Raw genomic sequence first — 11,713 nt, 5'->3', positions numbered from 1 at the left:
GCCGTGCTGTGGTGGGCGGGAGGATGTTCTCTGCTGTGTGTGTGATGAGCTGCAGCGAGGAGGGCAGGGATGGGCAGTGCCCAGGACGGACGGGCACCGTCCCCCAGTCCAGCCTTGCAGAGCAGGATGGGTCCCAGACCCTCCCCAGCCTCACTGCGCCGCCTCCCAAATCACAATCACAGAGTGTTTGGGGTTGGAAGGGACCTTAGAGACCATCTTGTCCCCCTGCAGGCGGGGGCTCGGGGGCTCCAACGCTGTGTCTTCCAGGAGCAGCAGCTGTACCTGCAGCAGGGGATCTTATTATGTGATCTTATTATATTTTTATTACTATTTTTCTCCCTCCTTCCTTCTCTGTCCACTCACTGGTGTGGCAGGCAGCCCCCAGTGCTCCGTAGGATGCTCAGGGAGGGATTTGTGCTTCGCCTCTCCCTTCTCTGCAAATCCTTTGGGGATGTACAGTGGAATATTACAGGGCCGAGGGGGAAAGCAGGACGTGCTGGTGAGGGGGATGCTGTGAGGACATCCTTTGGGAAGGATCCGGGATCTGTGTGGGGTCAGGAATAACTTTCAGTGCAGGCTTTCTCTGGAGGCTTTCTGCAACCTTTAATCTGTCGTTGGAGCGCTCTGGCCATGTGTTAGTTGGAAAATCCCCAGTTAAACAAATTATTTAAGGAAATCTAATCTCAAACGCTTCCTACCCCATTCATAAACCAGCTGAGCAGTAAAAGTGCCCGGTGGAGACCTGGGGAGGAAGCAGATGGTACGCGTGGGGAAGGACCAGCCCTGTTTGCCCCACGGGAGGCTGAGGGCTCAGCTCCCCAGGGCTGGCGTAAGAGCGGTCCCACCTGTAGCCTGGCCTTATTTTGATCGTGTCTTCCCTGTAGCAGTGGTACCTTCCCAATAACTTCAAGGGCTTAAGTGGAGGGTGGGGTGGGGGGGGCGGGGGAAGTACTTTTTTGCACCTATTTACAAGTGGAGTAAGGGGAGCAGCACCCTGAAGGCAGCTCGGCTGTGCTGTGAGTCGGTGACACCATAAGAATCATGGCTCTGTCTTCTGCCACGGGGACAGTGTCAGGAAAAGGGTGATGCTGGGACCTGGGTGGAGGGGTTGGGCTGGACGAGGTGTCCTCTGGCTGGAGGAAAAGCTCATGGCTTGGCTTTTACACTTCAAGAGGTTCCCAGAGGCAGCAGTTCTGTCTCCTGCCGGTCAGGGGTCTATGTTTGAACACCCTCTGCGTAAAACCAGTTGCGTGACCAGTTTCCCAGAGGCTCCCGTGGGCTCCTTGGGCTCTTCTCCCAGCCCAGGGCTGCTGCTGCTCAGGCTGAGGGTGTTTGAACAACCCTGAGGCTGGAGATGGGACCTGATTATTCTCCTTCAGCGAGTGGTGTATTTTTTTCCAGCAGTCAAGCGCCAGCTCTTCATCTCCAGGGCTGTGCTAGATCGGCTGTTCATGGGAATTTGTTAAGGAGCTCTACAAATGAGGATAAAAGCCTTCTCGAGAGCTTTCCCAGTTGCTGGCAGGGCTCAGCCCTGGGCTGACTCCGTGTCCTGGTCGAGGTGTCCATGCTGCCTGCAGGAACGAGCCGAGGGATGCTGATGCTCCTCCAGGATCACGGTAAAACTCTCCAGAGCCAGCAACCTCTTGGGGCAGCTGTTGAGAACACTGTTAAAGTGTCCCGTAAATTCCAAGCAAACCCCAAATTTGGATGGTGGAGAGGAGAGCAGGTGCGTGGGTGGGGAAGGCCGTGGGGATGTCTCTCAGAGCCGCTGGTGGCTGCGGTGTCTCCACAGCAATCTCCCTTTATTGCCTTAAAAACAAGGCTCCTGCTTCCCAGCTGCTGCTGCGGAGCGTGGCTGGGTCGAGCAGGGAGGGATGGGGCTGAGCACCGTGTCCTTGCACTTTCCCCTCACCCCCAGTAAAGCACGGGTGGTGACATGCGTTGCTGGTGGGGTGGTGACGGCTGAGGGTGCTGTACCCCACAGCTGGTGGGAGACACCTGGTCTGGAGTTTGGGCTGCTTCGTACCCGGGTCTGTTCCCAGCGGGGCCAGTGCTCGCTGTGTGTTAGAGAGAGAGGGGCTGAGGCAGCAGGTCCTGAATCCACATCCAGCTCCTCGGCTGTGGGACCACCCAGTGTCCCACAGGACTCATTTAATATCAGAAAGAGCCTGTTGGGCATCTTGTCTTTGCTCCTCAGGGCTGTGGCTCATCCCTGCTGCCCCAGCTCATAGGATCATAGATTCTATTAGGTTGGAAGGAACCTTAAAGCCCCCCCAGTGCCAGCCCCTGCCCTGGGCAGGGACACCTCCCACCAGCCCAGGTTGCTCCAAGCCCCCTCCAACCTGCCCTTGAACCCCTCCAGGGATGGGGCAGCCACAGCTTCTCTAGGCAACCTGGGCCAGGCTCTCACCACCCTCACACCAAACAAGTTCTTCCCCCCATCTCAGCTCCATCTCCCCTCTTTCAGGGTCAAACCCTTCCCCTTGCTCCTAGGGCTCCCCTCCCTCATCCAGAGTCCCTCCCCAGCTTTCCTGGAGCCCCTTGAAGGACTGGAAGGGGCTCCAATCTCTCCCTGGAGCCTTCTCTTCTCCAGGCTGAACCCCCCCAACTCTCTCAGCCACCCCTCCCAGCAGAGGGGCTCCAGCCCTCCCAGCATCTCCGGGGCCTCATCTCCGGGGCCTCCTCTGGCCCTGCTCCAACAGCTCCATGTCCTTCTGCTGTTGGTGGCCCCGGAGCTGGAGGCAGCACTGGGAGGGGGTCTCCCCAAAGCAGAGGGGCAGAATCCCCCCTCGGCTGACCCTCGCCAGGCAGTTTTCTCACCTGTAAGACTGGAATAAATCCACTGAGCAGGCTGGACGGAGGGATGGACTGTCTGTCCTCTGCTTAACAGGCTGCTTGTGCTTGGCTGCAGCCTGTGGCAGGAGCTGGGGAGCATCGGGTGGGTGGCACCGTGTCCCCACGGGCAGGGAGGGCTGCAGGAAGGCACTGGGAAATGTTATTTATAACCAGGGTTTTCTAGGGAAGGGCCTGGCCTGAAGCAGGTGCCAGCAGAGGGAGCTGAGGCTGTTTCTCGTTTACAAAACCCTTCAGAGCTCCTGGATGTGGTTTTTCCAGGCTTCTGGACCCACCTCCCCCCGTGTCTCCTCTGGCAGCAATGGGATGTTGGGGACCCTGCTCTACTCTTGCTGCCCACCCCAGGGTGATGCCTGGTTCTGTGGGAGGGACAGGAGACCCAAACCTGGGGTCTAGGGTACCCCAGACCCTTTTTTTAGCAGAGCTGTCCTGCAGGAGGAGGGGCTGCAGCCTCTCCTGGGGCTGGTGAGGAGCAGCCCAGGCTTGGCAGGGTCTGTGCCCAAGTGAGTGGGCAAGAGGGGGAAAATACAGCGAGAACCTCACATTCCTCGTTATCTAATCTGCCCCGTTTTCCCTCCTCATTGTTTACCGTGGCTGGGTTTCCTCAATTAATTCTGACAGCTGCGGGCTGGGCGTGACGTCAACCTGCGGCAGCGAAGCCCAAAACCCCGGGGTGGCCTTGGAGGGGACCCCGGGCAGTGACACCGTGGAGGAGCCCCTCTTTAAACCTCTCTTGCAGGTGACAGTGAGGGATGCAGGTGGACCAACACTCCTGAGTTTGACAGCAGAGAGGGTCCCCCAGCCAGGCTGCAGGGATGTTCCTGTCCATGCTTGTGGGATGCTTGAACCCATCCCACCTTCGCCTCCAGCTGCTCTAATTGGTGCTGTTAATAGCCCAGAGCGGTGCTGGGCTGGACTTTGCACGGAGGAGTGTTGGGCAATCGTGGTCGGCTGCTGCCCCTGCCTTTCTGGCTACCTGGGCAAGTGTCCATCCCCTCACCCGCCCCCGGGCACCGCAGGCAGCGAGGGGAGGTGGGGGAAAAGGGGGCTTGGGCAGCTCTGGGCTCGTCCTTGGTGCCCCTGGTCCCTGGCAAAGTCCTCGTGCAGCGACTCAGACCTTTCTGTGGTGGGTAACATAATGTCATCTCCCTTCCCCACCCCCTCCTTGGTGTCCCCCCACTGCTCCCCAGAGCCCCCTGAGCTTGGCAGGACTTGCAGCAGCTCCAGATGGTCTATGGTGGGATGGGGAGAGGAGGAAGAGCTCCCCAAACCACAGCTTTTGGGGCATCCAGGTTTGTCTGTCTCAGAGAGGAAGGGGGTCAGCCAGGACTCGATGGTCCCCAGGTCTGTCCCCGAGCAGGGACCCTCCTCCTGGCCCGCTCTGCCGTGCCCGCGGGGAGCAGGGCGGGAGGAAGCGGGTGACAGTGCCTGAGAAGCAGGTTTGTCAGAATTTTAAAGAGATCTAAATAAATAGCGATAAGGAAACAATTATTTAAAGAGCAAACAAATGGAAACTGCTAAATGCACTTTCTTTTTTTTTTTTTTTTTTTTTTGCGGGTGAAGGGTGCGGGGCTGATGCCGTCAGTTCCCGGGAGCAGGTCCCTGCAGGGGCTGGATCCCGTGGCCAGTGCTGGCCACAGTCAGTGGCCGAGCTGGGCTGGAGGAGCCGCCCTGGGGTGAGCAGCGAGGGGAAGTGCCATCTGCTCAGCCCACAGCTCCAGCCACCTGGAAAGGAGCCTCGCCGGGACAAAGTTTTGGGTTTTCCCACCAGGAAAAAGGTTTTATGAACCACCTAAAAATGCCAATCCTCAGGTGAGCCCATTCGCGGTGGGCTCAGGGTGTCACAGCTGTGTGCCGGGTCAGCAGGACATGGGACAGGGGTGTCCCAGGCTGTGTGGAGGGGACGTTTGCTGCGCGGATGCGTGAAAACCCTCTGGCGTTGCTTCGCTCAGAGACAAGCCTTGATTTGCTGCTGGTGCCAGGCAATCGCTTCAGAGCAAGGACGTTTCTTGCACCTCCTGCCTGGTGCTCAGGGTCCTGTTCCTGTTTAAGCCGGTGCAATGATTTGAGGCAGGGCCAGGCTGGAGCTGGAGAGCTGTTCCCCCTTCCCAGCCCCGTTGCAAGGTGCCTGCAGGGACCAAGATGCTGGTGAGGGGACCCATTCCCCTCGTGCCCCCAGCTGCAGCAGCACCGTGTGCCCTGGAGATGCCGTTCCCCCCTCGGGGGCTGTGGCTGTCACTGTCAGGGCTTTGTTTCAAAGGGCAGCTTATTCCCATCCTCCCCCCCCATGGCTTTTTTCATCAGCTTTTGGTTGGGGATTAGGCACGTGTTGACAGAACAAACATTTTGCTGCCCTCAAAATCCACCACCGAGGAGAGAAGCGATGTCCTGGCCCTGCCGGTGCCCTGGGATGGGGAGAGCCCTTCAAGGGGACAGCGGAGCCATTTCGGGTCACGTCCTGCACCGGGGCTGGAGCCTGGCTCCTGCTCCCTTGCAGAGCATTAATCGCTCTCTGCTTTAATATCCCATCCTGTGAAACCAGGGATGCCACCAAGGAATGCTGCCCGTCTCCAGCGGGGCTTTGGCGTGTGCTGGTGGCCCAGGTCTGCTGAGAGCTCTGTGTCCCCTGCCCATCTCCCAGTACCTCTCACAGCTTTCTTCTCCCTGAGCTGTGCTCTGGGAACCAGGATTCATCCTGGGAGCTGCCGAGGATGCCCATGAACTGCCCCCAGGAGCTTGTGTTTGCTGGGGAAAAGCAAATTCCTCCAAGCTTCAAGGCCAGCCCAGTGCCTGGGAGGGTGCGAAGGCAAGACACGCTGCTGCGACTCCCTGTCCCAAACCCCAGGAGCTTGTTTGGGGTCCTGCCCCCCTCCTTTTTGCCTACTCAACCCCCCCGGGTCCTGGGTCCCTGCTGAGCCCCTGGGGTGGGGGTGCCTGACCCAGGCGATGCTCACTGGGAACGACACGTCTCCCTCGGAGCCGGGTGACTCATGGCTGAGTCACAGCTCACTCTGCAGCAGCTCAGCACGATCTTCATCCCCAGCCCTCCTCAGCCCCCCGGGATTCTCCCTCTCCCCACCGTGGTGAGCAAGATGCCAGGGGACTGGGAGCCCCAGAGCTGTGGCTCCATGTGATGCTCCAGGGCACAGAGCAGCCCCATCCCTTGAGGGGTCCCTGCCCCCTCAGCATGGGGGGCACGGGGTTGTCCTCCCCTCTGCTCCCCTGGGAGCTGCAAACCTGGCTCAGTGGGGTTGGGGCTTTTTGATCCCAAGGGTGATGGGAACAGAGTGGCTCTGGTCCTTGCTGCCCCCCCTGCCTTCCCTCCTCCATCCTGCCAGCTTACTTTGGGGCCAAGTTATGGATTTTAGGGTTATTTTTAGGGATTTCCCCCCTGGGACAAAGCCTTCTGGAGGCTCTCCTGGGATGCAGAGCCCAGCACCGAAGGGGAAACCGTGGCCAAGAACCTGCTCTCCAGGGCATTGCGTGCTGCCCTGGCCCTCCTTGCCTTTGAGACCATTGGAGCTGCTCGTGCCTCCTGCTCCCACCCGGGAGGGATTTCCCTGCCCCGGCAGCTCCCACGCTCTCCGTGGGGCCGTTATGCCCGAGGATCGTTTTGCATGTGGGGAGAATCAGCAGGTTGAAGAAGAAGAATGAATTTGCATTTCTTAATGGCAACCAGTGTGGGAAACAAAGCCGCCGAGGGTTTCGCTGCCGCTCGGCCCTGCCACGGGTGCTGTGTGAAAAGACAACATCCCGTCCGCTGGCACGGGGCCCGGCCCGTCTCACCTGGCTGCCTGTGAGTGCCTGGGAACCGCTGCCACCAAATGTCCCCGAGCCCCTGGCACGGGGAGGGGGTGCCGGCCCCATCGCCCAGAAAATGGGGTTATGGTGCTTGTGTGAGTTATTTTGGGGGGTTTCTCCCATCCTGGCTGGGATTTGGGACTGGTACATGGAGAGCCCAGAGCAGGAGCCAACCCCACACATGGGTTTAACCCCAAGTTCTGCCCCCCAAATCGATGGTGGGGGTGGCCATGACCTTTCCTCATCCTCCCTCTGCCAGGGCTCTCCCTGCCACCGAGCCGGGCGCACCCAAGCCACCCTCAGCCCTCTCCTCCTGGCACCCACAGCCATTTCCAGGTTTTTAATCCCAAGAGACAAAAGCAGGAGTTTAAGGCCACCGGAGGAAGAAAAGAGCAGGGCTTTGAGCAGGGAACAGCAAACACGCCGGTGGATCCCACTGCTCCCAGCCCAACTGGGCACCCTGAGACCTCCCTGCCTGCGTCACCCCGGGGCTGGCACTGGAACCGTCCCCGTGGGGTGCCCGGGAGGGAGGGGACAGGGAAGGGGGTGCTGCAGGCAGGGGGAGAGGCAGGGCAGGCAGGATGGTGCATTTGGGTGAGGAGCTGGCAGTCGGATTGGTTGGATTCAGGCTGGGAGTCCAGGGTTGTGCCAGCATCACCCTTGTGTCTTCATCCCACACCTGCTTTGTCCTCCCTGGCACGGTGGGATGGAAGGAGCAGGGCTGTGGCATCCCAGAGCCAAACCTCGGCACCTCCTGCTGCTGTGGGGCACGAAGGAGCCTTTGCAGGAGGCCAGGTGAGCACCAACACCTCTGTGCTCGGCCAAGGGGGTGGCTCTGAGACCTCCCACTCCACCCGTGCAGTGCAGACCCCTGTCCCTCCACTCCTGGAGGAGTTTGCACCCCCATTTGCACCTGAAACGCAGGTGACACTGCGTCACGGTGCCATTGACCCTCTTGCTGCTGTTTTTCTTCTATTTATTTTTTTTTCTCAGGTCTCCCTGCCAGAGCTCGGGGACACCAGGAGCCACCTCGTGCAGAAGGGTCGGAGCAGCAGCCCCAGCTCTTTTATCAGGGTGGGCCCCGCAGGCGGGTGCCAGCAGCAATAACTGTGGCTGTTTGCCCCGAGCACACACATCCCCCCAGTAAATGGGGTTTATGGCAGCATCTGGGAGATGGGGAAGCCTGGAAAAGGCGGCCTGAGGAGGTAATAAAGAGGAGCGGCCCTGCTTGGCCCCGGGGCTGCTCAGGAAATGGGTGTATTTGACTGGGGGGAGGAGGAATCGAAGGGGATCGGGTTGGTCTCTGCTCCGGAGAGACTTCAGTGGTTCGGGGGCTCTGAAGATGCTCCCTGGTAGATCTGCACAGGGTCACTGCACAAATCAAAAGCCTGATGGCTTCTCTGTCCACGCCTGAGAGTTCTTCCCCTTGCACTCTCTGGCCTTTGGTTAACTTTGGGGTTGCAGCTCTGCTGGAAAGCCCTTGTCCCTCCCCACCCAGGTCCCCTCCAAGGGCAGTCTGGCCGATCTCCACCTTACTCCTGGACGCAGGAGGGTTTTCTTAGTCCCTCTTCGCCATGGGGCAGCAGGAGCCAGTGCCTGGCTCCTTCTCCCCATGGTGGCAGCTATTTGTGCCCCTCTGCGGGGGGTTTCTGGGGGGGATCCCAGGGGAGCATGAGCAGCAGCTCAGCTGGATGCCAATGTCATGCTTCTCACTGTTTGCTCCAGTTTGGTGGCACAGGGACACTGTGTGGAACCAGCTGTGGGAACCGTGACCAGAGGATGCTGCTCTGCACCGACATCTCTCACCAGAGCATCTCCAAAGCTCGTGTGCCAAAACCAGCCTGCCCCAAGCATCTTCCCAGGGAGCAGGATGCGCAGCGGGACTGGTGAGCTGTGCAGGAGCAAGGGGAAGTCTCCAAGGGTGGGCATTGAGTTGGGACTGCAAAGCAGATGACAGCTGGGATGGAAAACGTGGCCGGTATTCCCACCTTCTGCCCTTTTTGGGGACAGAGGAGCTGGCAGGTGGTGGGCGAGGTGCCTCTGAGACCCGCACCCTCCCTGCCCCGCTCCCGCCACCCAGACTCTTTCTAGGATCGCAGGGAGCACTCCAGGCTCTTGACCTTCCCTGCGTTAGCTTGAAATAACACAGGAGTGAGAGTGATAAACCCTCTCGGAGCAGGCTGGGAGGAAGCAAATTGCTGTTAGCAAACAGGCAGCGAGGAGCAATTAAGATACGGGCGGCAGGAGGGGAGTGAGCAGCCACCACTTCCCACTGGACCTTCCTCCTGCACCGGTGGCTTCACCCCCTGGGATCCCGGGCTGTCCCTCGTCCTGAGCAGGGATTCCCTGTGTCCTGGTGCTTTCCTGGTGGTTATGGGTTGATTTGAAGGCTGGTTTCTGCCTTGGTCCCAGCCCAGCACTGGGAGCATCCCCCAATGGGAGCCCCTGTGGGTACCAGGGTAGGGGTGACGGTGCTGGGGAGGTGGAAGCCCAAAGGATGCTCGGTTCACCTGGGAGCATCCCTCCTCGTCACACCGCTGACCTGGAGCTGTCGTGTGCTTCTAGGGACAAAAATACCTGCTGGATCTGGCGTGGGCTGAGGTGCTGAGCACTGCAGACATGGCTCCCGTGGGTTCACAGCTGCAGGACTGAGCCATTAAAGGCATTTCCACCATTTCCTTGGGTTGCAGAAAAGCCTGAGAGAGCCCGTCCTGCAGCCTGGGAGCGGGGATCCATCTCCTCTCCGTGCATCACCCAGAGGCACGGACACGGGGTGCAGGATGAGGCCTCTCGGAGGGACCAAAGCTTGTGGGGTTGCTTTTCACGGGGAGCACTGCTGTCCCCAAAGGCCGTGCAGGAGCAGAGGAAACCTCGCGGCTGCAGGGGACCAGGAAACATTGGTCACCCCGAGGACAAATCAGCCTCAGTGGCCTCTGTGGTTTTTGCAGTGACATCAAGTGCCTTCAATAGTTTTATTATATATTATATGGCTGCTTATCTATTATTCTTGTGATGGAGCCAGAGATTAGCTGCAGGCAAGTGGGCAGAGAGATTCTTCCAGGCTGATTCATGAGCAGTTTCTCCATCCCTCCCCTCCGGCCCTGTTCCCAATGGTTGAAGTTTCAGCTGTGGCAAAAGGCACTGGAATCGGAGCCGATGGGTTGATAGGGAGGACAAGGAAAAAGCAGTGAAAACTGCGCACATAGTGCAGAAAAGCCAGACTTTATTTCCCCTCTTTTGTTGTTCCTTGGGTGTTGCAACCTCTTCTTTTCCTGGTTTGCATATGCAAGCAGAGCTGTGCCCAACGCTGATTGCGAAAGGCGGCGGGGAGAGCGTGGCAGGGCCGGTGACACCAAACCTGCTTTGGGGACGAAAGCAGAGATCTCCTTTTGAGGCCTTTTGCCTGTTTTGGCAGCTCCCCGTGCTGCCCCGCCGGCCAGCTCTCCCCCAGCACAGCAAAGCAAATGGTTTTCCCTTTAATCTCTTTTGCTTATCGACAGCTCCACGTAACCACTGCCAAGAGGAGCAGGGAAACCTTTTTCAGACGCAGAGGTGAGTCAGGCGACAGCTTCCCAGACAGACGGGGATGATCCAGGGCCAGGATGCTCTGGAGCAGGGACCCAGCACCAGGCACTGCCAGCGTGTCCCCTCTGTCTGGTGTCACCCTGCTCTGGCCCCGTGTCCCCCATCACCCTCTCCTCTGTGTCGCTCCTGGCTCCTTCAGGTGCGCTGTTTTGACATTCGCTCTGGTAACTAGTAATTAAACTTAATAAATGAGGGACACCTGGGGGTGATGTCAGAGCGAGGAGGTGCAAATCCACCTCACACAACCTCTGTTGTAACCTGCTCAGCAAACCTCCCCCCCAAGCCAGCAGCCAGACTGTGGGGCAGCAGCACGGAGCTGCCGCAGGGAAGTGCAGGATCATAGAATCACAGAATGGTTTGGGTGGGAAGGGACCTTAAAGCCCCCCCAGTGCCACCCCCTGCCCTGGGCAGGGACACCTCCCACCAGACCAGGTTGCTCCAAGCCCCCTCCAACCTGCCCTTGAACCCCTCCAGGGATGGGGCAGCCACAGCTTCTCTGGGCAACCTGGGCCAAGCTCTCACCACCCTCACACCAAACAAGTTCTTCCCCACATCTCAGCTCCATCTCCCCTCTTTCAGGGTCAAACCCTTCCCCCTCCTCCTATTGCACCCCTCCCTGATCCAGAGTCCCCCCCACCAGCTTTCCTGGAGCCCCCTGAGGGACTGGAAGGGGCTCCAAGGTCTCCCCAGAGCCTTCTCTTCTCCAGGATGGCCATGGCAACTCACAGCAAGGCTCGTGTGTGCCTGGGTGTAGATGTTATATGTGGTTTTACTCTGTATTTTAAGTTTCCACAGTTGGGATGCCTGTGTTTCTGTGCTATGATAAAGGTGCATGGAGGGCTGTGGCCTCAGCTCCGGGGCTCTGCTGGGATGCTCCTGACCCTGGTTTCCACGTGGGGATTCAGAGGCACGGCATGGTGCCCGCTGCTCCCGGCTTCCCAAGGGGCTCTGGCTGGGACCTGCCGTCTTACGGGCCCGGCTGTGTTTACCAAAACAGGGGAGAAAAGCTCCCCTTCGGACGGCAGGAGCCCTAATCCGGGGGGAACAGTTTCCCCACCGATAAGATAACATTGAGGCTTTTCAAAAGGGAGGCAGAAAATCCTGGTGCTGCCGATAGCGTGGAGAAGCCCTTTGCTGCGGGGCGGGCCGGGGAAGCCGTAACGCAGGGGTCGCCTTCCTGGGGCTGGGGGGGGTTATTTTCCCTCCCGGCAAACATTTCCGATGGAGGGCTTATCGGCTGTGCCGTGCCGCCGCGCACCGGCCCCGGGGTCAGGGCAGCCCAGGGATGCTGGCTCCACCACGGCACCTTCCATGGGCCAGGGATGCAAAGCCCAGGCATGACGGCCACTCGGCTGCCAGGACGTGGTGACGTGGGTCCGACCTGGGTTGTACCGTGGGTGTTCGTGGCCAGGGTTTTGGCTGACGTGGGTTTTTAGGGCACGGGGGAGTTTTGTTTCAGCAGCGCTACGTGCGT

The sequence above is a fragment of the Calidris pugnax genome, unplaced genomic scaffold (genome assembly GCF_001431845.1).
Source record: "Calidris pugnax isolate Ruff unplaced genomic scaffold, ASM143184v1 scaffold245, whole genome shotgun sequence".
Classification (NCBI taxonomy): domain Eukaryota; kingdom Metazoa; phylum Chordata; class Aves; order Charadriiformes; family Scolopacidae; genus Calidris; species Calidris pugnax.
The sequence above is the reverse complement of the archived record's forward strand: the minus strand, read 5'-3'. Positions refer to the sequence as shown.